Source organism: Ipomoea nil, unplaced genomic scaffold (genome assembly GCF_001879475.1).
Source record: "Ipomoea nil cultivar Tokyo-kokei standard unplaced genomic scaffold, Asagao_1.1 scaffold3162, whole genome shotgun sequence".
Taxonomy (NCBI): domain Eukaryota; kingdom Viridiplantae; phylum Streptophyta; class Magnoliopsida; order Solanales; family Convolvulaceae; genus Ipomoea; species Ipomoea nil.
Window position 1 is genome coordinate 604810 of NW_017619590.1, and position 6007 is coordinate 610816.

Sequence of the window (6007 nt, forward strand, 5' to 3'; positions counted from 1 at the left end):
GGCGCCGGGGTATTTTCCAAGATTGACTTAAGATCTGGGTATCATCAGTTGAAAGTGACAGACAGGGACATTCCTAAGGCCGCATTTAGGACTCGATACGGTCATTACGAGTTCACGGTGATGCCGTTCGGTGTGACAAACGCCCCCGCAGTGTTCATGGATCTGATGAACCGAGTGTTCAAGCCTCATCTTGACGATTTCGTGATCGTGTTTATCGACGACATCCTTGTGTATTCTCGGGATAAGGAAGAACACGTAGGGCATCTTCGGACAGTACTCCAAATTCTGAGGGAAAAACAGTTATACGCCAAGCTTTCGAAGTGTGAATTTTGGAAGGGTAGTGTGGCATTCTTGGGTCACGTAATCGATAGCAAAGGCATCTTGGTGAATCCGAATAAGATTCGGGCGGTGAAAGAGTGGACTGTGCCGACGTCTGTGGTGGAAGTGAGAAGCTTCCTTGGATTAGCAGGCTACTACCGAAGATTTTTGTTAGATTTCGCTAAAGTGGCTCAGCCCTTGACTAAGTTGTTAAGGAAGGAAGTGCCTTTCCTTTGGGATCAAGCTTGTGATCTAGCGTTGCGGGAATTAAAAGAGAGGCTCACGACCGCACCAGTATTAATCTTGCCATCCGGAACGGAAGGGTTTGAAGTGTACAGTGATGCATCTAAGAAAGGATTAGGTTGCGTGTTGATGCAGAACGGGAGGGTAATCGCCTACGCCTCACGTCAGCTTAAAGTGCACGAGGAGAAATATCCCACGCATGATTTAGAGTTAGCAGCCGTAGTGTTTGCTTTGAAGATTTGGAGACATTATTTGTACGGCGTGCGTTGCAAGAACTTTACGGACCACAAGAGTCTCAAGTATATCTTCACACAAAAGGATCTTAATATGTGTCAAAGAAGGTGGTTAGAACTCATCAAGGACTATGAGCTGGACATCCAGTATCACGAGGGGAAAGCCAACGTGGTGGTGGATGCTTTAAGCAGGAAGTCTAAACATGTCGTTAGTTCCATTTGGGTGGTGGGTGACGAGCTTTGCAAGGAACTTCAAAGGATGAGCCTAGAGGTGGTGGAGCAAGGCGAAGTTGAGTCGAAAGTCCGCCTTTACAACCTAATGGTCGTACCTACACTTTTGGAAGATATCAAGGAGGAGCAGCTAAGGGATCACTACTACAGAAATGTATTACAACGTCGCATTTTTAACGTCGGTTATTTACAAAACCGACGTTAAAAATTTAAAATAATTTTTACTTTTTTTTATAAATACATACAACGTCGGTTTTTATTAAAAACCGACGCTGTATGTAAGGAAATTAAATAAAAAAAAAGGAAATTAGAAATTATACGACGTCGGCTCGTAAATGAGCCGACGTCGTATAGTTATTAAATTAATTTTAAATTTTTTTATTAAAGTTTCGGCGTCGGTTTTTTGTAAAACCGACGTCGTAACTTTAATAAAAAAAATAAAAAATAAATATTTAAGGTATACGACGTCGGCTAAAATATAGCCGACGTCGTATATCTATTAAATAGCCATCAGATTCTTGTTTTTTGAGAGAAGCCTTCAGATCTTTAATTCCAAATAAAAAAACCTAAACCACTCCACACACCGCCGTCGCCACTGCTACTCCCCTCGACACCACCATCACAAATCTCATTCTCGTCGCACCCTCAACGAACGCCATCGTCGCCTCTCCACAAAAGCTTCGCTGGACGTTGCCTCGCCGCCACAGCTTGCCGCACGTCGATGCCTCGCCGCCACAGCTCGCCCAAGTCGCCTCAACAGCCGGACGTCGCCTCCCCGGGGTACGGTAATGTATATTTATATATATATATATATATATATATATATATATATATATATTGAATTTTATAATTATATATTTCGAATTTGTTATTGTATTTCGAATTTTTATAAAATATATATCTTGGCTATCAACTGAGCATAAATCAAGTGGAGATTGGGTTTGCTTTGTGTCAAGGGGCTTGGAGGGATTTTGGATGCATTAAGGAAAGGAAGTCCTATTTCTTTGTGGCGATAGCAGCCCCTGAACTGCTGCTGTCTGAGAAGGTAGTCCAAAACCTTGTTCAGTGGAGGGTTGCTTTTTCTTTTTTCTTTTTTCTTTTTTTGAGTTTTGCAGATGGAAAAAGGAGGAATCTGATGGGGGCAGAGAGAGTTTTGGATGCAATAATGAGAGGAGGATAGCTGATTACAAGCTGTAGTTCTTACCCAAAGCTTCTAAAAGTGGAGGATAGGACTGCCATGGGGAGGATCCTTCTATGGGAAATGACTCCACATGTCTTGTGATTCTATTAAGGCTGATTCATAGGTTGTATTCTATGGAAATGAAGCCATCTGTTTTCTTGGCTTTAATTGGCTTGCAGGGTCTGAGATATAGGCTAAAGGAGGAGGTTCCTGCTGGAAGGGTTTTGCAGGCTCATCTAAAGCTTGTAAAGTGGAGGATGGGGCTGCCTTGGGGCTGATCCTACAATGGGAAATGATGCTTCAAGTGTTGACAGAGCTTAGCATAAGTTGGGACCTGAGGCTATTTTCTGTCCTCTTCTGGAGCCTGAAGCAAGGGGAGAAATGGAGGTATAAGGATTGCAGTAGATGAGAATGAGGATTCTGGGAACCTCAGCAACTCTGTAGGGTGTCTTTGATAGTTGGAATTTTGAGAATTTGGATGCAGAGTTTTGGAATGAGGACACCATGCTTGAATGAGAGATCTCGCCTTTTGAACATGCTCTCAAGTTTCCAAAACAAGTTCAATCCGGCATCAAACAATGAAGAATACCTTCTAGTAAAATTAGAAGATCAGGAAGATCAGCAACACTTGGGGGGGTATATATAAACATACATATATATAGTCTATTCTATTATTAACTTGTTTTATTATTGTTGAATCTTTACAGCCAGTAAACATGCTCTTTCATTCTGTTGTTGTAGGAAATGAAAAAAAAGTTACCTTTACAAGAGAAAGGTCAGATCTCGGAGAAAGATGGATAGCAATTGAAGCAGAAAGTGGGTGCTGCATAAAGCACACCACTATGACTTTACAAAGGGGAGACGAAGGGATCGTTTTCTTGACAGAAATAGCTGACAATCTACGAAAGCTTAGGGAGCTGTGAAGAAGACATCATAATATAATATTATCAGTGTTAGTTACTGGTTTTTGTGTCTTAGGATTTCAACATTGTATGGAAAAGAAATGTGGTGCATCAAATGCTTTATACAACTTTACTCACTTATTCCTAATACAAAATACTACATATGCTACAGAAACAAACAAAGAAAGAAGGAAAGAAAGAAAGAAGGAAACAAACAAATGATTTCAACATTCCATTCTTAAATTCTCAGCTGCAGATGAGAGTACTAGCTTGCAGCTGCAATTAAAGCTCTGAGTGGAGGTTATTAGTAAGATCATTGCTTACTCTTTCAAATTTTTCTTCTCTAATTTGTCATTAAGGATTTACTTGAAATGGTGAAGGATTTTTCATTACTGAAATAGCTTAGCAAATTATTTTACTTAGCTAACTTTCCTGTTGTGTACATAATTTTAGGAACTGGAGATTGCTTTTGGAGAAGTTGAATTTAAGAATGGAATGCCTGATGTAAAATTTAGTCGGGTAAGAGTCATATCTTCTATTCTTGATGTTAGTGCTTGTCACTTTTTTATTATTAAAAAATCACATGACTAAAGAATAATGTAGGCTAAAGTGTCATCCCGCACCATGAACTATAATGGATTATTCATGCCGCACCCTGAACTTTCATAAGTGATGTTTAGAACCACAAATCATTAATTTTTTTCTATCTAACATTTTTTACAGGTTTCCCAGTTTAAAGATGATGTGGCACCGGTAATATGCTGATGTGGACTTTATTTTTAAGTAAATCTTCCCAAATTTAAATGTAATAACTAAATCCTGTGAACCAGCATAAGAGAGAGAAAGGAAATGGCGATAGAGTCTTCGAAGTATCAGGCACCGCCGGTGAATAACAACAACAATCAGGTGCAATATCATCCTGGGTTTGTTCGGTTGCTTTCCAAGGCTTGGCTTGATTGTGTTCACGCTGAGAGGTGATGTCGCGGGTTTGTTGGCCGTGCGCCCTCCCTCCTTTCTGCGCGTCGCGAGCTGCTTCCCTTTCTCGTGCGATTTTGCCTTGATCTCCATGTTCAGTAGTGGCGACCGTCGTTTCAATAACACGCACATCGGCGGGACGGAAATCCGCAATAGTGTCATCGGCGACTTTCTCGGCCAGCGACTCAAAGTGGCTGGCCATTTTGGGGACTCTATTCTTCTCCAGTTCGACTTTCGTCCGTCTTGTTGGCTCTTCTCATATGCTCTGAAGCCATTATTGCACGACACTAACAAATTCTTCTTCTTCCTCTGCTTCTCTTTTTTTGTATCGTGTTTGATTGAATCTGGTGATAGAAAGAAAGGAATAAGGGGTATAAATTGGGTGGAATGGCGATATACACAGGGAAGATTGAGATGTGGATAGAGGACTGATCTCTAGAAACACCACGAGTTACGGGGGAGTTTCAGAGAATACGAGTAAGCTAAAATTTTGGGTGTGGCGGGCTTTTCAATTCCGGACGAGACCAATTTCATGAACCCAGGCAACCTCTCATGCAGTACGTCATGCCCGGAAACAGTACAGTTAATGTGGACCTGTGGCTTTAAAATTGCAGTGTGATCTCTGTTAGTTCACATTATTCACCAATCCAACAATTCCATTTCCTTGAACAAAGAATCTTAACGACGACCTAAGATTTTGTGGTGTGAAAGAGAAGGTTCCATGTATCTGGCAAGCCAGGGAGGCAATGCGGCCATGAAAGCAATAACAATGACGGGTTCTATTTCGGCAAATTGATTAACTACCTAGAGTAAGGATTGAAGAACAACAATCACCTTAATGGGCAAAAACTGGCGGAGGCAATAACAACTATCAGGGAGTGTGGAGAGATTTCCATAAAGAGATCGGCGGCTCCAAGAATGATGATAATGGTGGCAGGGTGTCAAACTTTTGGCAGAGACAATCTACAGAGTTTCTGGTGAGGGCAGGGGTTGTGAGAGAGGACATTCAACCCAATAGCGTTGGATTATCGGTACCAAATAGAAGACCAAAAAAGAAAAATACGAAATAATAAAAAAAAAAAATCCATTTCAGCATATTATTACCGGTAACCTGTAAGAAACCTGTAAAAAATGCTAGATGGAAAAAAATTAATGGTTTGTGGTTCTAAACATCACTTATGAAAGTTCAGGGTGCGGCATGAATAATCCGTTATAGTTCATTGTGCGGGATGACACTTTAGCCAATAATGTATTTTAGTTCTCTCTATCAAATATTTTACTTTATATTATCCAAAACTTATTCTGTGGCAGTGAATAATGATGACCTTTAGTGCCTCCTCTGACTGTTTGCAAATTTTATTTAAACATTTAAATTTTAGATTTTATATTTGTGTGGTTTAGAAGAATGGCTTACCATTTATGTGATTTCGATTTTTTTCTTATTTTATTTCAGATTTTATTATTTGTGTGGTTTAGGAGAATGACTTACTATTTATGAGATTGATGAAGTTATGTATGGTGTAAGTATTTTATTGATGAATGGCTTAAAGCAATCCTTGAAATTTAGTTGATGTTGATAATTTAACTTTGAAATTATTATTATTATTATTAATTGTAGAATTACCATAAATATAAATTTAACTTGTTTAGTTGATGGTATGAGTTGCTTTTGAATTGATGGTAAGATTTTGAATATCAAATTGTTGTGAATTGTAAAAGCTGTATGGGATTAATTGGGTGGAAAATAGTTTAAAAAAAAACGATGTCGGTTATAACCGACGTCGTTAATTTTTTTAAATTTTAAAGTTAACATAAGACATCGATTTTTTCATAAAAACCGACGTCTTATGTGTATTTATTTGTTTTTTTTTTTAAAATATACGACGTCGGTTTTATTTAAAAACCGTCGTCGTTTCTTAATTAAA

At 39.2% G+C, this 6007-nt stretch overlaps 1 long non-coding RNA gene across 3 annotated transcripts; it reads left to right on the forward strand.

The window, feature by feature from the left end:
• Positions 1-1556: 1556 nt before the first annotated feature.
• On the forward strand, positions 1557-5397 carry LOC109167391. 3 transcript variants are annotated; one of them, XR_002051843.1, is made up of 7 exons: positions 1557-1805; positions 1982-2841; positions 2947-3157; positions 3280-3414; positions 3561-3626; positions 3831-3860; positions 3938-5397. It is a non-coding gene; the product is annotated as an uncharacterized LOC109167391 (long non-coding RNA). The 3 variants fall into 3 exon arrangements; XR_002051841.1 differs by having other exon boundaries at positions 2947-3414; XR_002051842.1 differs by having other exon boundaries at positions 2947-3407.
• Positions 5398-6007: the final 610 nt, after the last annotated feature.